This window comes from Marmota flaviventris, chromosome 4, assembly GCF_047511675.1.
Source record: "Marmota flaviventris isolate mMarFla1 chromosome 4, mMarFla1.hap1, whole genome shotgun sequence".
Taxonomy (NCBI): Eukaryota; Metazoa; Chordata; class Mammalia; order Rodentia; family Sciuridae; genus Marmota; species Marmota flaviventris.
This window is the reverse complement of record NC_092501.1, coordinates 102,520,939-102,540,644: the sequence shown is the minus strand read 5'-3', so window position 1 is coordinate 102,540,644 and position 19,706 is coordinate 102,520,939. Positions and strand designations below refer to the sequence as shown.

At 33.2% G+C, this 19,706-nt stretch overlaps 1 protein-coding gene and 1 pseudogene across 3 annotated transcripts in view; one reads left to right on the top strand and one right to left on the bottom strand.

Annotated features, from left to right (window-relative positions):
- Nucleotides 1–19,706, top strand: part of Pibf1 (progesterone immunomodulatory binding factor 1) — a 235,424-nt gene that overhangs the window by 82,295 nt on the left and 133,423 nt on the right. The window lies entirely within an intron of this gene.
- On the bottom strand, nucleotides 2,506–3,032 carry LOC114094886 (small ribosomal subunit protein uS13-like; annotated as a pseudogene).

Here is a 19,706-nt window from a genome sequence, read left to right as displayed (position 1 = left end):
ATGGAAGAAATCCCAATTTAAGAAAAACATTTTATTAAGATTGAAAAAAAAAACATTTTTTCCATATTTGGCTACTGTGAATTGTGCTGCTATAAACATTGATATACATGCTTTTAGTTCTTCAGTATGCTGATTTTAGTTCTTTTGTATAAATACCACCAAAAAGTGGGATAGCTGGGTCATATGGTGTTTCTATTCCTATTCTTTTGAGGAACCTCTGTGCTGCTATCCAAAGCGGTTGTGCCAATTTTCAGTCCTACCAATAAGGTACCTTTATCCTCACATCCTTGCCAGCATTTATTTGTATTCTTGATGATTGCCATTCTAAATAGAGTGAGATGAAATCTCAGTGTAGCAGGGCACAGTGGCGCATACCTGTAATCCCAGCCACTCAGGAGGCTGAGGCATGAGGATCTCAAGTTCAAAGCCAGCATCAGCAGAGGCAAGGCACTGAGCAACTCAGTGAGACCCTTTCTCTAAATAAAATACAAAATAAGACTGGGGATGTGGGTCAGTAGTAAAGGGCCCCTGAGTTTAATTCCTGGTTATACCCCCACCCCCACAAAAAAAAAATCTCAGTATAGTATTGATTTGCATTTCCCCAGTTGCTAAGGATGTTGATTATTTTTTCATATGTTTTTTGGCCATTTGCATTTGTTCTTTTGAGAAATGTCTTAAGTTTAGTTTATTTGCCCATTTATTGAATAGTTTGTTTGTTTGATATTAAGTTTTCTGAGTACTTTGTGTATTCTGACTATTAATCTCCTGTTGGAAAAGTAACTGGCAAAAATTTTCTCCCATTCTGCAGAGTCTCTGTTCCTATTCTTAATTGTTTCCTTTGCCATGCAGAATCTTTTTAGTTTGATGCCATCTCACTTACTGATTCTTGATTTTATTTCTTGAATTTTAAGAGTCTTATTAAAGAAGCTGGTGCCTGTGTCAATATGTTGGAGTATTAATTTCATGTTTTCTTCTGACTGTTGCAGTGTTTCTAGTCAATTCCCAGGTCTTTCAGCTACTTAGAGTTGATTTTTGTCAGGGTGAGAGGGATCTAGTTTCATTGTTCTACATATGGATATCCAGCTTTCCTAGCACCAATTGTTAAAAGACTATCTTTTCTCCAGCATATGCTTTTGGCACCTTTGTAACCAATATCAAATGACTGTGTCTACATGAATTTGCCGCTTTGTCTTCTAGTCTTTTCCATTGGTCTTCATGTCTGTTTTTATGCCAGTACCATGCTGTTTTTGTTACTGTGGCTCTGTAGTATAATTTGATATCAGATATTGTGATAACTCTAATATTGCTCTTATTGCTCAGTATTTCTTTGGCTATACTGGGTCTTTTATTCTTCCAAATGAATTTTAGTACTGTTTTTTTCAAGTTGTATGAGAAATGTCATTGGTAGTTTGATGGGGATCATATTGAATCTCTAGATTACTTTTAGTTATGGCCATTTTAACAATATTAATTCTGCTTATCCAAGAACATAGGAGGTCTTTCCATCTTCTGAGGTCTTCTGAAATTTGTTTCTTCAGTGTTTTATAATTTTCATTGTAAAGGTCTTTTCCCTTCTTAGATTTATGATTTTTGAGGCTATTGTTTTCCTGATTTTTTTTTTCTCAGCAGATTCATTATTGGCGTATAGGAAAGCAATTGATTTTTGCATGTTAATCTTGAATCCTTCTAATTTGCTGAATTTGTTATCAACTCTCCCAGTCTTCTGTTGGGGTTTTTTGAGTCTTATATATCTTGAGTTTTTTTGAATGTAGACCCATGTTATCAACAAATAGATAATTTGACTTGTTTTACTATTTGTATCCTTTTAATTTCTTTCTTTTACCTGATTTCTCTGTCTAGAGTTTAAAGAACTATAATGAAAGAAAATGTACTGTATATCCACAGTGGAGTTTTACTTAGCCATAAAGAAGAATAAAATTATGTCATTTGCTATCAAATGGATGGAACTGTAGAACATCCTGCTAAGTAAAATAAGCCAGACTGAGAAAGTCAAGGATTGAAATTTTTCTCTCATCTGCAGAAGAGAGACAGCGAAAGAAATTTTTAAAAAGAGATAGAGGGAATCTCACAAAAATAGAAGAGATACTAATAGAGTAGAAGAACAGGATAGAGAGGGAGGGAGGAGAGAGGGCATGGGGAAATACTGGGGAACCAAATCTACCAAATTATGCTATGCCCATGTATGAGTAAACCACAATAAATTCTTAATATATATGTGTGTGTGTGTGTGTGTGTGTGTGTGTGTGTGTACTATATGTATACATATTCTATATATTATATATATGCACTGATTAAAAATTTAAAAATAATATCATTAGAAAGCTGAACAAGTGGATCAAGGGGAGAGAAGAAGAATAAGAAAGGGAAGATATTGGGGAATAAGATTGATTAGATTATGTTTTATGCATGTATGGATATGCATAATGAATCCCACTATAATGTATAATTATAATGTATCAATAAGATTTTTTTTTTTTTTGGTATATAAACTATTTATTAACAGAAAAGGCCTACAGACTCATTTCTTCTTAGATACACCCACGGTGCGGCCGTGGCGCCCAGTGGTCTTAGTGTGCTGGCCTCCACGAAGGCCCCAGAAGTGGCGCAGACCCCTATGGGCCCTAATCTTCTTCAGTCGCTCTAGGTCCTCCCGGAGTTTATTGTCTAGACCATTGGCCAGAACCTGGCTGTATTTTCCATCCTTTACATCCTTCTGTCTGTTCAAGAACCAGTCTGGGATCTTGTACTGTCGTGGATTCTGCATAATGGTGATCACACGTTCAACCTCATCTTCAGTGAGTTCTCCAGCCCTCTTGGTGAGGTCAATGTCTGCTTTCCTCAACACCACATGAGCATACCTTCGCCCCACACCCTTAATGGCAGTGATGGCAAAGGCTATTTTCCGCCGCCCATCGATGTTTGTGTTGAGTACTCACAAAATGTGCTGGAACTTTTCAGGAATCACTAGAGACATGGCGGCAGCAGAGCGGCGGCGTGTAGGCCTCCTGTGGAAGAGCTCAATAAGATTTTTTAAAGATTAAAAATATCTTTATTGACACATGGGAGAATGTGAAGTAACAATATAATTAAATGACATTTAAATCAAATTAAATATCAGTTTCCAAAGAATATTAAACAGTAGATGAACTTTTAAAGATAATACTAGTTAAATGTTTTCAGGATTTTTACTTGATTTTTTTTTTAATCACTCATTAATTAAATCAGATTTGTTAAATCTCAATTTCACAGTGATCCCAGCATATAATGAGGGTAGTTCTTTTCAAATTTTTGCACTTTAAATAAACTTTCATTAAAAAAACTAAGCACCTTAAGCCTGTTACATACCTCATTTTGAGATTCCCTTTTCTCATTCTCAGTAGTTAACAGAGTAATAATTGTAAGTTAGCTGGTTTTTGCATAATATCATAAGCTAGGAAACTCTGATCTATGGTTTGTGAAAGATTTTTTTTTTCTTTTTTTACACAAATACTAAAATGCCAAGTTCAGCTAATGGAAGATTTATAGAAATGAAGATTCTGTAAGATCATTTTTATGACATTCTCCATGCCTACATAATATGGACAAAAGTAATAAAATGTGGAAGGAACTTTTATCTCCATTACACATTCAGGAAATATCCAATATAAGATCATAAATTTCAAGGAATATTGGTCATGATACAATGTAGCCAGGATCAAAATGAAGAGAATGGAGAATATGAGTTCTGCATTTCAAGTGAGTAGTACAGTGGGGTAAATACTGTATAGAAGAAATTCTTAAGAGCTCTACCTGTGTACTCTAAGATAGTGCTCTCTAATAGAATCTTTCTGCAGTTGTATGGTGGCCTATCCCATATGGAGCCACATCTTATCCCTCAGGTATTTGGGTGCAAAATGAAAGCCTGACTAGAACTGCCACCTTCAAAGATTAGTAAGTGGTACAGGGTATAGCTCAGTGATAGAGCATCTGCCTAACATGTTAATAATAATAATAAAGTTAGTAAATAATTGGTGGGGGAGGAGGGGTATCAGAAAAGTATGAGAGCTAAATAAACTTTTTTAATGAAAGGAGACAGCAAAAAAATATACAAGATGGAAAAGATAAGGGATTTTGAAAGATTTATTCTAGGAGTCTAAAAAGATTTTTAGGTCTTAACCTATTCGTGCCAAAGAAAATTAAAGCACACCATCTGTGAAACCAATGATATGGCAATAAAATAAGATGGTGGAAAACTGATAATGTTCAGAAAAATTACCTTTAAAAATGATAGTATGACTTAAAGGAATGAAAGAGTAATAGTGGGACTGGGGTAGGAGTGTTAAAAAAAAAAAGAAAAGAAAAAAAAGATAACCTGTGGGGGAGGAGTAGCAATTTATAAAGCAGAAAAACAAACAAACAAAAAGATTTTAAAAAATAAAGTGAAAATATTACAGGTCACAAACATGGAAACTAGATAACATTCATATTCAGAAAATTACTGTGCTAAGGGAAGAAAATAATAAAATGAAAGAACAAAAGTATATTTACAGATATGGTAGAAGAAAACTTTTTCTGAAATAGGAAGCTTACAATTTAGAAGTCCCACATTCTGGATGGTAGGGAGAGGGTGGGAAACAGAAATATTGTAAATCCAATTTAAATTCAATAGGAATGTTAAGTCATATGAGCATTAGAAGCATCTGAGCTGTATAAGTAAGTCACTTACTGAATAATTAATCTAGTTGAACTCAAGTTTTTCCTTCATAATTATACTTTATTTATTCATTCAGCAATTTTTATTCACCATCTGCTTCTTGCCAAGCACTGTTTCTAGATACTAGAATTTAGGGTTTAGCAAGATGAAAGGATCTCTGTCTTAATAGAACTTAGGTTCTTATGATATAAATTTTAAAATATACAAATAAAAATTGAGCTATTTTTAGTTTACAGATATTTTAATTATAAGTATTTGAAGATATAAAACAGCATGATTCAGAAAGTTTGCCATCTAAATACTAAGAAGAGACCAATCATATGAGAACTCATGAAGCTTTTAACCCACATGGCCTTCCTGAAAAACTTACTTGAAATTCTAACATCACTAACCAAAGAAAAAAATCAAAGAACTCATAAATTGAAACATCAAGGTATCAAACAAATAGCAGTGAACATTTAGTGTGAAAGTAAATCTTAATTGTTTCATTTTGGTCACAAAACATTATAATCATTATAATCCTAATTCTCAAAGGGAAATTGCAACATAAAATAATAATTTAACAGAAGTAGAGGTGAAATAGCAGCAATTTGTAACTAAAATTAGGGAATTAATAGTAAAAGGAAATAGTGCTTATAATTACAGTATATAATAACTTTAGATTTCCTGTGAGAATCAATAGTTTTGTCTAGAAATACATGTTTAAGCATACCACTTATAACAGAAGGAAAAAAGGAAGCACCAACTTTATAACAAAAGATGTATTACAAAGCAACAGCAAAGAAGCAATAACAAAGATAGAAGAGGACTGAACATCTTTTCTAATGCTGAAAATGTGATACACTCACTACGTATAAAATTTGAGTAATAAATGAAACTATATTCTTTCCACATCAGTGTGCAACTCATGATATTTAAAAATGAGAAAGTTGAAAAGGCAAAAATAGTATAACATAAAATTATTCTAAAATTGTTTGTTAAGGATTATTTTAAAGTAATAATTCAGGCCAGATGGGGTGGCACACGCCTGTAATCCAGTGGCTTGGGAGGCTAAGGCAGGAGGATCACGAGTTCAGAGCCAGCCTCAGCAATATCAAGGCGCTAAACAACTCAGTGAAACCCCATTTCTAAACAAAATATAAAATAGGGCTGGGGATGTAGCTCAGTGGTCAAGTACCCCTGAGTTCAATCCCCAAAACCAAAAAGTAATAATAATTCAGAACCCGGTACAGTAGTACACACCTGTTATTCCAGCTACTCTGGAGGCACAGCAGGAAGACAGTGACTTAAAGGCCAGGCTAGGGAGGCAGCATTAAGAAGACCCTGTCTCAAGTAATAAGAATTCAAATCTTGAGAATCCTTTTTTTTTTTTTTTTAATAATAGAAATTGAACCCAGAAGGGCTTTACCACTGAGCTACATCCCCAGCCCTTTTTATTTTATTAAACAGGGCCTCACTTAGTTGCTTAGGGTCTTGATAAGTTGCTGAGGCTGGCCTTGAACTTGTGATCATCTGTTTCAACCTCTTGAGTTCCTTCTGGTATTACAAGGTGTATAACACCACATCCAGCAAGAATCCTTCTCTAATGACAATGTATACAAAATAAAGATATACTTAAGAGGCATTATGTGTGAGCTGTAGCTACCAGTAGGAGAGTACTTGCAATGAGTATAAGTCCTTGGGTTTGATCCTAGGACTGAAACCCCCCTCCCCCCGCAAAAATAAAGATGGTATTATGTCAAATTCCAAGAAGAAAAGTACTTATTGTCACACTTTGGGTTACAGAGCCAGACAATTCTGTTGGTGCCAGAGGTGCTTTTGATGGTTGCATAAAAACATGGTTTGGGGGTAGAGATAGTATTTAGATAACATCCTAGACAAAGGGAGTATTGAACAGAGCCTTCCATGAACTGTTTACTATCAGTATACAATTCATGAAGCAAGGAAACAAAACTCAGGAAATTTGAACTACCTGGGCTAATGCTGTTAATTCATAAGTACTTACTAATTAAATTCAGGTTAAAGCCACATTAAAATTGTGATTATACATATATATTTAAGTGTGTGGCTTACTAATTAGCATGAGAAAAATGTGTTGGTAGTAAGACCATGGTTTCCGGGTTGTTCATGTGATAGTCATTTTGTAGGGGCAAGGGGTATTCCCCAAACTTTTCTAAGTATAACCAGCTGCCTTAAGTCACAAGTCAAGAAGGGTAGGTTGAACAATATAAATATGAAAGTACTACAAAAAAAATCTCAAGTACATGCTTTTCTGATCACTTATCAGTAACATCATGTTTGTAAAATAAAGGGAAACATGTGATTATATGTACACATTTTTATGGATATTTCTTAGAAATATAGAGCCATAGCTGTGTATTATGCATGTGAACTGAACCAGACAGAGAGGGAGAGAGAAAACGTGTGAGGAGTGTGTGTGTGTGTGTGTGTGTGTGTGTGTGTGTGTGTGTGTGTGTGTTTATATAGCTTTCTTTATAGGCTGCTGTTCTGTTGCTTTAGGGGGAAATTTTCATAGATTTACATTTGGTAAATATACTCATGTCCAAAAAAAGATGTATACAAAAAATTGGAATGCCAGCTAACTAAATCAACTCATAAAAAATAAAGTTAAAAGTAAGATATTTTCCACGATTATTTTAAAATATGATATTTACTGGAAGGAAAGTCCAGAGAATTACCACAGATGAAGTGTGAGTGTATTTCTCCCACTTGTAAATGAGCTCTTATTTCCTACAGTGTATATTCTGGTCCACAATGAGTCATTTTCAACATGTTTCAATTTAACTCCTAATACATTTTTAAACTTGGCAGGCATATTTAGATGAACATTACTTCCAGTTTTAGAGGCTGCTTCTAAATTATACTTCAGTCTTGTAGTCATCATGAAAAGTTCTTTCAGTAAAAAGGAAACAGGATTGATTGGAAGTGTATGTTTTAGAGAAGGAAAAAAAAGTTACCATTTTAAATTTCTGTTACTACATAAATCCTGTTAATATTGTCTAAAAAGTCATACTTGTCCTGGGGATGTAACACTTGCCTGGCATACCTGAGGCCTTGGGCTTCATTCTTAGCCCTGCAAAAAAAATAAATAAATAAATAAAATAAAACATTAAAAAGAGCAAAACATTAAGAAAAAAGAAAAAAAGTTGTAGTTGTGAGGTCCTTTTTAATGAAAGAAGAAAAGGTAGACTGTATCTTGGATAATAAAGTTAATATTTATTAATCTCTTAACTATTCCTAACACCATTTGAGTGTTATATGTGTATTAATTTTAGTAACACTGCATAGTAGGTAGTAGTTTATTTTCTATAAACCATTCAGTCTTCATTTTGGTTACAAATCATAGAGCCTGACAATTCTGAACATAGAGCCACTTGAGTATTTGTAAAATCTAATGGATGTATAGAGAATTTTATATATTTCCAACACTAAACACATATTTAATAATTACCATTCATAAATTGTGCAATCCTGTGAATCTTCTGACATGCTTCATTTGCCAGCCTATCTAATCCTACTTTTTAACTGTTCTTTATTTTTGTTACTGTGACTTTTGCATTATGCCTTATTATTATTTTTTTATTAATTCTAATCAGTTACACAAATGGAGCAGAATTTTTTGATGCTCTGGCAGTACATGGAGTAGAGTTGCCTTATTATTTTTAACACTTCAAAAGTTCACACAAGTTTACAGTTGGACAAAAGCTTAAAGATCGCTGAAAGCATTCCACTCATTTTGCAAATGAGGAAACAAGTCTAAAGATTACATGACTTGTCTTCAGTTATACTGTTATTAGAAGCAGAACTGGAATTAGACATCTGTTGTCTTTGTTTCCATCCTAGTTGCTGATTCTGCCACATAATTATGTCATACTTGTGTAAACAGTATATGAAGCATAATATGCATGTTGAACAATATAATTGGTACATTTTTGCTCTGAAACATACATATTAAAAATAAGAAAATTCAAAACTATGTTGTATTAATCCCCTATGGTTGCCATAATAAATTACCATGAGCTTTGTGGTTTAAAACAGCAAAAAAATGTGTTCTATCATAGTTCTGCAGGCCAGATGTCCAAAACCAAGGTGTTGGCATGGACCTATCTATCCCTTCAGAGACTGGAGGGGCAATCTTTTTCTTAACTCCTCAAGCTTCTGGGGGCTCTAAATCTTCTTCGGGTTCCTTGGTTTGTAGCTACATTTTTCATTCTAGTCTCTGCCTTTGTCTTCACATTGACTTCTCTGTGTCCCTCAGAATATATATATGTTACATTTATACCCACCCAAATAATCTAGGACAAACCCTTGTCACGAGATACTTAATCATATCTGTAAAAACTTTTTTTCCTAATAAGGCAGTTCATATGTTCTGGGAATTAGGACATGGACAGATCCTTGGGGGTCCACTATTCACCTCACTGCATATACGATTTAAGTCACATGAGTTATATTTATTTGTGTCCTTCAATAGGAGTAACATTTTATCTTTAAATTGTTCAACCAGAATTTTATAAGATGTCATCAACTTCAGGAATTATTAAAATTCTGTATTAAAATACAGATTTTCTTTTTAGCCATTTAGCAAATGATTATATAATGTCATTTAGCAAAATTATTAGCTCTTGAGCATAATATAGTACCTTAGAAATTCTAGACTGTACCATGTAATTTATGGCATATATTTATTATGAATTACAAATCATCCTGCATGACAATAGTATTCTTTAAGAGCATTGTGACAGTGACATTGGGTTAAAGAAACAGAATTGCACTTTTTTTTTTTTTAACAGATACAGTATAAAAATCTAGCTTTGAGGCAAGCTATATTAACTTCATTTAGACCATTTAATTGTGGTTTTCTATATAGCAATTAAATTTTGCTGTACTATGTTTGAGATCCATTAGATAACATTTTGAATGCTTTAATAAGTTAATGGCTATTTCATGTTTTATTTTTGTTACACTTATTTATCTTATTCAACAAACATTTCATTCTCCCTGGTTTTACTGTTTATGTATAATAGTATTTTTATGGTATGGGCCAAACATGTAATCATTTAGTTTTCCCTGTGTAGAAATCATTAATATTACATATGAAGGAATCTTACGTATCATTACTACATGTGAAGATATTCTTAATTCTTTTTAGCCATTAAAAGTATATTATTCAAGGGAGGAATGATAGAATGGAATAGACCAAAGTATTCTATGTACTTTATGAATATACCACAGTAAATTTCACCTTTATATATATTTATAATACACTAATTTTTAAAAAACTATAAATAAATAGAAGAAAGACTCATAGAATAGAGAAAGGGAACAGAGGGAGGGAGGAAAGGAGAGAAAGGGGAAGTACTAGAGACTGACTTGTAGCAAATTAAATTCCATGCTTGTATAACTATGTCAAAATGAACCCAAATATTATGTATAATTATAATACATTAATAAAATTTTAGTGGGGGTACTGGGGATTGAACTCAGGGGTACTCGACCACTGAGCCACATCCCTAGCCCTATTTTGTATTTTATTTAGAGATAGGGTCTCACTGAGTTGCTTAGTGTTTCACTGTTGCTGAGGCTGGCTTTGAACTTGCAATCCTCCTGCCTCAGCCTCCCAAACCGCTGGGATTACAGGCGTGCACCACTGCACCCAGCCACTAATAAAATTTTTAAAGTATATTACTCTAAATAAAAGAAGAAGCATAACCAATATTTATGTAATTTTGCATTTGGTAAAATTTTTAAGTTAAATGAGATTTATTATACAATTTTAAAGTCTCAGTAAACGGCAGCTTTTACTATTTACTGTCATCATCCTATTAGGTGAGTTTTCAAGTAAAATATGTCTGTGTTCTCTTTTCAATACCATAAAGATACAATAGTCTCTGACTGGCCATACTATTTCATGCGGAAGGATATAACCTTCACTGTTATAAAATTTAAAGAAAGAGGCATCTTTCCTCAATTTGCTGTAACTATTAGCAATTCATACAATTGGACTTTTCCTTGCATCTTTGTTTTAAAAAACACATCCATGCTTTTTTAAGTTGATATGTTTTTTCAAAACTTCAAGGCAATGTGTTTTCATTTTACAAATGGAAACTGTGTCTGTATTATTTACAAAAAGTAAAAAATGAGTTCATATGTCCTCAGACATCAAAGTTTTCATGACATTGACATGTCTTTTATTAGAATTCAAATGTTTTTCTTTTAATTCACTTAACTCACTCAAATGTGAGTTTCTATTAGCTAGATTATTCGTAAGAGTTTTCTGAATATAATGATGTCTATCTTGTCCAATTTTTTTTTTTTTCAAAAATCATGAAGTCATCTAGTTGACTCCAGGCAAGAGTGCACCCAGATCATTTTAATCAGGTAGACTGTTCATATGTAAACCTGTAAAAGAACTCATCTACTTGTAAATTACAATGAAATGTTAGCTTTGAAATAGTTTATAGAAGCAATTTGCAGGGAAGTGAAGGTATGGTAAATAGCTTGTTTTTTATCAGAATGGAATGTTTTGTACATTGGTGATACAAAACCTGTTTATTCTTATTCATCATCTTTTGTCATTTGTTAAAGTATGCACTTGATACTGGAAGTAAGTAAACAGATTTTGTTAGAAATGAAAAATGTATGTTGTGAAATTCATTTTTACATTGTAAACAGGATTTTTGATCCCAAAGAGCATTTACCAAACATCAATTGGATTGTTTAACAGAAGCACTAATCTCTAATTTTGTAAAACTGTGAACTGAATGCTTTTAAAGGAAATCAATTTGCTAGCTACTGTGTACTTCAAGTTTGTCCAATAATTCTTCTTCTTGTAATAGAAACTATTTCTCTATCATCACTATAACCCACTTAAATTTTAAGCATTCCACTTACAAGAAATTCATTAGTTTTGATTGCCTTTCTACATTCTTATCTACTAGTTTTCCTTCCACAAATCTGAAACCATACTGTTACAAAATATAATTTACACTAAAGTGTAGCTGAAGATTGTGCATTTAGCAATACATACATCTTTGGTGACAGAGAGCATTAGAGTAGTGTTGAATGAAAAGAATAGCTATAGTAATTCTTGCACAGTATTATGAAAACTATGAATTATGAAAAATTTATCTTTTATGAATATTATTTATAAAAATTATAATTTATTAATTTTTTTGTACTGGGTATTAAAACTAAGGATGCTTTATCATTGAGCCACACCCCCAATCCTTTTTATTTTCATAAAATGAGATGGGGTCTCATTAGGTTGTTGAGAGTCTCACTAAGTTGGTTGGGGCCTCACTACGTTGCTGAAGCTGACCTTGAACTTGTGATCCTCTTGCCTCAACCTCCCAAGTTGCTGGGATTACAGTTATGTGCCACCACACCTGGCTTACAAACTTTAACGAATTTTTAATTGCAGATACTACTATCATGTCTAAAATCTTTAATGATATTAAAATCTAATCTAGTGTCTTAAATTTTCGACATAGTAGAATTACATATAACTGAATTCATTTTCTGTTACCATTTTATAACAGAACCTAATGGAAATTAATCACCATGATTGCCTTTTCCTTGTGAAAACTGAATGTTCATATCATAGCCCAACTCCCCTAGCAGTTCTCTACTTCCCTTAATGCACTAATGTGTAATGATCCTAAGATTTCTTTCCTCTCAATTCTAAATGTTTAACATTGTTTTCTTTTATTTTAAATGAGAGCCAACATTATTATAAACTCTGCACTTTCCTGAGTACATCAAAAGGCAAAAGAGAAACAGATTTCTCCCCATGGTTTCAGGGGAGAATTTGGAGAAAAATATGTTTGTTATGCTCAGATTTCTCTTTGTTGTAGTATGGGCTATGGAAAGAGTAATAGAGAGTTAAAACCACTCTGAACTTTTCCTATGTTGAGAGAAATTTTCAACTCAATATTTATTGAATCTTTGTGCATTTTACACTATAGAGAATTTTTAAATTAAGTCATAGTTTCTGTCTTTTGTAGAGCTGAAATCTAATGCATATACATATTTATATTTTAAAGATATGAACCTGAAAGAATCAATAGTGATCTATGAGTGTCCCTATCTATTTTAAGGAATTATTTAAGGACAGTCTTTTAGGGAAGTTGGTATGTGAAACAAGCATTTGAAGTGTGAATTTTGATCTATAAATATGAGAGAAGGACATTTGATAAACTTCATAAGCCTAAATAGAAAGAGAACAAAATTAAAGGATCATCCCAAAACAGCAGGTAAGTCATAGAACTGATTCATAGTATGTCCTAGATATCAGATAAGGATAGACTGTTTAATTTTGTGATAGTCCTGAATATGTGAATAAATGATTTATATTCTTTCAGTGAGCAGTGAGGAATGACCTGAAGAAAATCACATTTTACAGGACTAGCTGGGCAGTAGTTGCATGTGTAAATTAAGGGCTGAGTTAAATTTCTTGCACATGGATACTTCAAGATGACCTAAATAAAAGTACTGAGAGTCCAGGTGATTGGTAACAATGGACTGAATTGGGATGATGTCATAGAGAATAGAAATGAAAAGACTGATTTTAGAAATACAACTGGGGGTGAGGTGCTGGTGAATGGTAGAGATTTTTCCAATCTTCTATTTATCAATACCTGTCTTCCCAAAAGAAAAGAAATTTATAATATATTTGACCATATTCTGCAGTCATGTTTGGGCCACATTTCTAGTTAAAAGACCAAATCATGAGTACACTTTCCCCTTCTTCTTCATCTTTTCCTAGGACTGGTAAAAACAGAATTAGAGCTCACTAACATATCTTTTCAGTTTTTTGTTTTTTTTTTTTTTTTTTCAATATATACACTGTTTAAGACAGGGTGTAGGGCCTTACAATAGCCTTTCTTAAACATTAAGAATATCACATTCTTCAGCCCCATCCTATCAGAAAACTCTGAATTGGGATTTCCTACAAGACTAAGGGATAACAGTTGTAATTTTATTTTTGCTGCTATTTTCTTTCTTTCTTTCTTTTAAGAAAAACAAAAACAAAACAAAACAAAAAAACTCTGGTGAGAAATACTTATTTCGATGGACCATTTATTGGATTCCTGCAAATATCATCAGCACCCAGTCCCACTATCATGATTAACAGGTGAATTCTATAGCCTGCAAACATTAGAGGCAATTTAATTTTGTGGTTAAAAGTACTGCCTGGATTATAACTAGCTCTGTTGTTCCTGGGTACGTGACTCCCATTTAACCTCTATGGCTTAGTTTCTTTGTTTATAAAGTGTGATAATAGTAACTTAACTCTTGTGAGGGTTAGATTGATGTTATAGTTTTTGTCACATAACTGTTAACTGTTAGCTCTATGGTTATTATAGGAAGTAATAAGTGACTAGATGTAAAACTAGCTTATAGAGTTATCAGTGATTATTCGCACAAGATTGTCTAGGTAGTTGAGATGACAATGATTTAATTATTAGAAATAGAACTTTGAGAAAAATGGAAGTGATTCATAGGTAAATGAAAGCTATAGTTTCAATTTAGGACTTATTCTTGAATGCTGAATCACTATTCTTGTGTGGAAATACAGTAGACACATGGGAATAGGGCTTTCATGCCTTGGAAAAGGCTCAGGCCTAGAGATAAAGATTTGGGACGTATCAGTGCTGAAATCTGTAGTAAGAACTCTGAAATTTGGGAAGAGATTTAATAAGTACTGAAAATTTGTAATGGTTCAGTACTGTGCTGTTATGATTATGATTATGATGATGATGATGATGATGGTGATGATGATGATGATGATGATGATGATTTTGGTACCAGGGATTGAACCCAGGGGCACTTAACCACTGAGCCACATCCCCAGCCCTTTTGGTGTTTCATTTTGAGACAAGGTCTTGCTAAGTTGCTTAGGGCCTCACTAAGTTGCTGAGGCTAGCTTTGAACTTGTGATCCTCCATCCTCAGCTTCCCAAACTGCTGGGATTACAGGTGTGTGCCACCAGACCCAGCTGTGCTAAATTTTTTAGGAGAGGCGTTTTGTTTTGTTTTGGTTTGGTTTGGTTTTTGCTTGTTTAATTTTTTAATTTTAGTCTTAGTTTTTGTTTTTTATATTCTTCCTTTTTTATGTGAGGAAATTAAGATTCTCAGGGAGGTTGTTTCCCTAAAATGCTGTGGTGGTAGTCTACAAATAAGCTATTGAAACTAATAAGTGACTTTAGCAAGATTGCAGATACAAAGTAATTATGAAAAAAGTAATTGTATTTTTGTATATTAGCGTTAAGGTGTTTCAAATTGGAAATTAGGCTGTAGATGTACCTCTGGTAGAGAACTTACCTAACGTGAATAAGGCCCTGGGTTTAATCTCCAGCACTACACACACAAAAAAGGAAATTAAATTTTTTAAAATACTATTTCTAGTAGTAAAAAACATTTAATATTCAGATGTAAAACTTAAAATATGAAGTATAAGACCTGTATACTGAAAGCTAATAAATATTTGTAAGAAAATGTAAGATTTATTAGAAAGATATATCATGTTCATATATTTGAACACTTAATATTGCTAAAAATGTTCCTTGGAGGCACTTAATTTATACATTCAAGGCAATCCTGACTTGAAAAAACAGTCAATGTTTTTTCTGTAGAAATTGACAGGCCAACTTAAAATTTACATAGAAATTCACAGGACCAGAATATCCAAAACAATCTTGAAAAGGGATGGAGGTGCCAGGATAATTCAATGAAGAAATGATAATCTTTTCAACAAACCACATGTAAGATTTTGATATCCATGTGTAAGAAATTTAATTCAGCCCTTAATTTACACATGCAAGAATTAATTTATAACCACTCATATATCTGAATATGAGGACTAAAACTAGGTTTTAAAAAAAAGGTGTAAGATTAACCTTGGATAAATCAAAGATTGCATAATTAGAACATAAAGAGTATGCACTACTAAGAAAAACTTGTTAAACTGGACTTCATCAAAATAAGAAAATTTTGCTCTTCTGATAAGAAAGAAAAAAGATAAGCCACAGACTTGGAGAAAATATTTGCAAAAACACCTGTCTAGAACTCTTGCAACTTAAGAAAAAGACAGGCTTCTTCATATGTTCAAGCTGGATATGGTGGCATATGCCTGCAATCCCATTGACTCAGGAGACTGAGGCAGAAGGATCTCAAGTTAAAGGACAGCCTCAGCAACTTAGCAAGACCCTGACTCAAAGTAAAAAAAATAAAAAAGAGCTGGGAAGGTAGTTCAGTGGTGAAGCCCCCCTGAGTTCAATTACCAATAATGCAAAAATAAAATGTTTATAAATGACCAAAAGACTTGAATAGAACCTCACGAATAAAGAAATACAAAAGATCAATAAGCATTAGAAAAGATTCTGAACATGAAAATTATAGCTACAATTAAATGCCACTACAACCACTAGAGTGGCTAGATTTTAAGTGATATTACTAACTGTGGTAAGATTGTTGGTTAAATGGAACGTGATAAAGTAAGTGCAGACTTATAATAGTTTTTTGGAAAACAGTTTAGTAGAAGGAGGCAATTGACTGCAAAGCAGCAACAGAGTTTTAGGGGTGGTGGAAATATTGTATGTTGTGATGTAGTCATGATTATATGACTATGAACATCTGTCAAAACTCATATAGAAGGTGTGGTTGTGCACAGCTGTAATCACTGGCTACAGGGGAGGATAAGGCAGGAGGATCACAAATTCAAGACAAGCCTGGGAAATTTAGCGAGAACTGCTCTCAAAATAAAATGAAAAAGAGCTGGGAATATAACTCAGTGGTAGAACATTTACCTAGCATGTATGATGTCCTGGGTTAAATCCCCAGTGTGGGAAGGGGAAAAAAAAAACTCTAATATATACTTACATGCTTAAAAAATCATAAATTTTTGTATAAATTATATCTCAGTAAAGCTAAATTTTTTATAGTCTTTATTTTTTAGAACAGTTTTAGGTTTATAGCAAAACTGAAAAGAAGGTACAGACATTTTACATAATCTCTGCCTCCACACATATAGCATTGTCAGCATCCCTCACCAAAATGGTATGTTTGTTATAGTCAATGAACGTGGTTGACATAGCATTATCACCCAAAGTTCATAGTTTACATTAGGGTTCACTGTTGGTCCAATCTCTTTTTAATTTCCTCACTACATCCTTGGTCAACTATTGCTCTTGGGATTGCACATTCTCTAGGCAAGTCCGTAAGGACATGTATCCACCATTATAGTTTCATACAGAATATTGTTTACAGTCTTTATATTTTTACCTTTTCTAGAACATCATGTATTTGGAATTGTGTAATACATAGCCTTTTCAGACTATCTTCTTTCGCTTAGCAATAGGCACTTTCATATTTTTATGCCTTGATAGCATATATCTTTTTACTGCTGAATAATATTCCATTGTACAAATGTACCTTGGTTTATTTATCCATCCACCTATTGAAGAAACCTTGGTTACTTTCAAGTTATAGCAGTTACGAATAAAGCTGCTCTTAGACATCAGTGTGCATATTTTTGTGTGTATTAAGTTTTCATCTCTTTGGGGTAAATACCAAAAAGCATGATTGCTGGATCTTTTGTAAGAGTGTTTAGGGTTTTTGTTATTGTTGTTGTTAGTACTGGAAATTGAAACCTGAGTGCTTTACCCCTGAGCTACATCCCCAAGTCCTTTTAATTTTTTATTTTGATTAATGGTCTCACTAAATTGCTCGGGGCCTTGCCAAATTGCTGAGTCTGGCCTCAGACTTGTAATCCTCCTGCCTGAACCTCCCAAGTCTCTGGGATTACAGGCATGCACCACTACACCCAGTTTAGCAGTTTCTTTTATTATCCTTTTTTTTTTTTTTTTTTTGTCCCAACTAAAGACTTACTGATTTTATTGATTTTTTTTTTTTCAAAGAACCACTTCTACTTTAAGGTTCATTGATTTTCTTTATCCCTTTCATTTATTTATTTATTCATTTTTAGGTAGTAGGGACTGACCCCATGGGTGGTTTACCACTGAGCTACATTTCTAGCCCTTTTTGTTTGTTTGAGCTCAGGCTGGCTGTGAACCTGTGATCCTTCTGCCTCAGCCTCCCAGTTGCTGACATGCAACACCGTGCCCACAGCTGTCTTTTTCTTTTTTCTTTTTTTAAAATGTTTCCCACTTTTTTTATTGGTGCATTATAATTGTACATAATGATGGAATTTGTTGTTACATATTTATACATACATGAATTACAATATAATCTGACCAGTAACACTTCCCAATACTTTTCCTTTCCATCTCTGCCTCCAACCCCTTGTTCCCTTTCCTCTACTGATCTCCCTTTGATTTTTATGAGATCCACTCCCACCTTTCCTTTCTTTTTCCTCTCTAGCTTCTATCTATGAGAAAACATATGACTTTTGACCTTCTAAGTTTGGTTTATTTTTCTTAATATAATGGTCTCTAGTTCTATCCATTTTCTTGTAAATGATATAATTTCATTTTTCTTTAAGGCTGAATAAAATTCCTTTGTGTATATTCCATATTTTCTTTATCCATTAATCCATTGACAGAAACCTAGACAGGTTCCATAGTTTAGCTGTTTTGAATCATGCTGCTATAATTATGGATATGCGTGCATGTATAACTGTAGTATGATACTTTTAATTCTTCAGGATAAATACCAAGAAGTGGTATAGCCGAGTCATATGGTTCCATGCCTAGTCTTTTGAAGAAACTCCATACTGATTTCCATAGTGGTTGTACTAATTTACAATCCCACCAACATTGTAAAAGTGTTCCTTTTTCTCCATATCCTCTCCAGCATTTATTATTATTTGTATTCTTGATGACTGCCATTCTGACTGGTATGAGGTGAAATCCCAGTGTAGTTTTGTTTTGCATTTCCCTGATTGCTAGTGATATTGAACATTTTTTTTCACATTTGTTGGTCATTTGTATTTCTTCTTTAAAGAAGTGCCTCTGATTCATTTGCTTTATGGCCCCAAATGCAGACTGTCTTTGTAAAGGTTTCATGTGAGCTTTAGGAGAATGTGTATTTTACTTGTGTTGGATAGATGACATTTCTATCTAACTGATTGTCGATGGTGGTGTTGAATTCAACTATGTCCTTAATGATATTCTTCTGCCTGTTGAGTATGTCCATTTTTGGCACTGAATTCTCTATATATGCATTGGATTCATCTCTTCCTTGCAGTTTTATTAGTGTTGCCTCATAAATTTTGATGATCTGTTGGTGGGAATATGAATGTTAAGACACTGTTGTGTCTTCTTGGAGAATTGATTACTTTATCATTATATAATGTCCTTTATCTGATAACTTTTTATGATTTGAAGTATGTTCTGTTTGAAATTAATATAGCTATTCTCACATAAATTGGTGTTATGCTATATTTTCCTCCATCCATTTACTGTTAATCTACATGTGTCTTGGGCTGATGGTAGCTCAGTGGTACTCTTTGCTTAGCATTTATAGGGCCCTGGCTTCATTCCAGCACCACAAAAAGACCAAAAAAAAATATTTTTTAATTAATCTATATATGCTTTTATGTTTAAAGTGATTTTCTTGTGGACAACATATACTTGGGTCTTATTTTTCAGGCCTTTCTGACAATCTGTCTTTTAATTGCATTATTTAGAACATTAATATTCAAAGTGATTTTTGGTATAGTTATTAATACCTACCATATTTGTTAGTTTTTCATGTTGTCTTTTTTTTTTTAGTTACTATTTTTGTCTTTCATTATTTTTCTGCTCTTTGTAGGGGCTTTTTTCTTTTTTGTTTTGTTGTTGTTGTTGTTGTTTTTGCTGGGCATTAAACCCAGAGCCTCTTGAGAGTTAAGATGAGCTCTACCACTGAGTTACATCCCTAGCCCCTCTTTTGTGGGGTTGTTTTTGTTTTTAATATTTATTTTTTGGTGTAGATGGACACAACACAATGCCTTTTTTTTATGTGGTGCT